The sequence below is a fragment of the Scyliorhinus torazame genome, unplaced genomic scaffold (assembly GCF_047496885.1).
Source record: "Scyliorhinus torazame isolate Kashiwa2021f unplaced genomic scaffold, sScyTor2.1 scaffold_578, whole genome shotgun sequence".
Classification (NCBI taxonomy): domain Eukaryota; kingdom Metazoa; phylum Chordata; class Chondrichthyes; order Carcharhiniformes; family Scyliorhinidae; genus Scyliorhinus; species Scyliorhinus torazame.
Genome location: NW_027308305.1, coordinates 130,001 through 131,622, shown reverse-complemented (window position 1 = coordinate 131,622; position 1,622 = coordinate 130,001).

Below are 1,622 nucleotides of genomic sequence, written 5' to 3'. Positions count from 1 at the left end.
AGAACCAGCTAACCACCACCAAATCCAGCTAACCATCACCAAAACCGGGTAACAATCACCAAATCCAGCTAACCACCACCAAATCCAGCTAACCACCACCAAATCCAGCTAACCAGCAGCAGAACACTCCCTAAAACCAGCTAACCAGCAGCCAAACTCGCACTAAGACCAGGTAATGGTCACCAACTCCTGGTAACCTGCTCCAGAACCAGGTGACCATTGTAAAAACCGAAACAGGAACCTCATCACATCCAGGTCACCACATTCAAAACCAGCAGAAAACCCCTCACCAGAACATGTAACTATGACCAGAACCAGGCAGCCATCACCAAAGCCCCTCAACAACCAGGTAACTATCACCAGAACAGGTCATTAAAACTGGGTGTTAATCCCCAAAAACATCACCGAGCCAATGCCAGAAACTGATCCTGACCAACTTAACCAGCAACAAATCCAGGTAACCATCCCCAAACAAGTAACCATCTCCAAACAATCACCAGGACTGTATAGAACCTTAGTTAGGCCACACTTGGAGTATAGAAAGATGTTACAAGTTACAGAGGGACATAGATAAGCTGCAGAGCTGGGCTGAGAGGTGGCAAATGGAGTTTAATGTAGAGAAGTGTGAGGTGATTCACTTTGGAAGGAATAACAGGAATGCGGAATATTTGGCTAATGGTAAAGTTCTTGGAAGTGTGGATGAGCAGAGGGATCTAGGTGTCCATGTACATAGATCCCTGAAAGTTGCCACCCAGGTTGATAGGGTTGTGAAGAAGGCCTATGGAGTGTTGGCCTTTATTGGTAGAGGGATTGAGTTCCGGAGTCAGGAGGTCATGTTGCAGCTGTACAGAACTCTTGCTCGGCCGCATATGGAGTATTGCGTGCAGTTCTGGTCACCGCATTATCGGAAGGATGTGGAAGCATTGGAAAGGGTGCAGAGGAGATTTACCAGGATGTTGCCTGGTATGGAGTGAAGATCTTATGAGGAAAGGCTGAGGGACTTGAGGCTGTTTTCATTAGAGAGAAGAAGATAAGAGGTGACTTAATTGAGGCATACAAGATGATCAGAGGATTGGATAGGGTGGACAGTGAGAGCCTTTTTCCTCGGATGGTGATGTCTAGCACGAGGGGACATAGCTTTAAATTGAGGGGAGATAGATAGAGGACAGATGTCAGAGGTAGGTTATTTACTCAGAGAGTAGTAAGGGTGTGGAATGCTCTGCCTGCAACAGTAGTGGACTCGCCAACACTAAGGGCATTCAAATGGTCATTGGATAGACATATGGACGATAAGGGAATAGTGTAGATGGGCTTTAGAGAGGTTTCACAGGTCGGCGCAACATCGAGGGCCGAAGGGCCTGTACTGCGTCGGAATGTTCTATGTTCTAAGACCAGAAAAAGCATCATCTTAAAACATCACCAAAACCCCCATCGCCAAACGTGAATTCACCCCCCTGATCAAACCGGGTGTGGGGTTGGCGACCATCCCAGGGCCATGGCTGGGAGGGGGGGTCAGCACCGGGAAGCGGAGAAATCAGGGGGAAGAGGGGGAAAATGGTGGGACAGGCAGGAGTACCGTTAATGATGAAAAGTTGGTCCCCTGAATGGGACAGTTTTCTGTT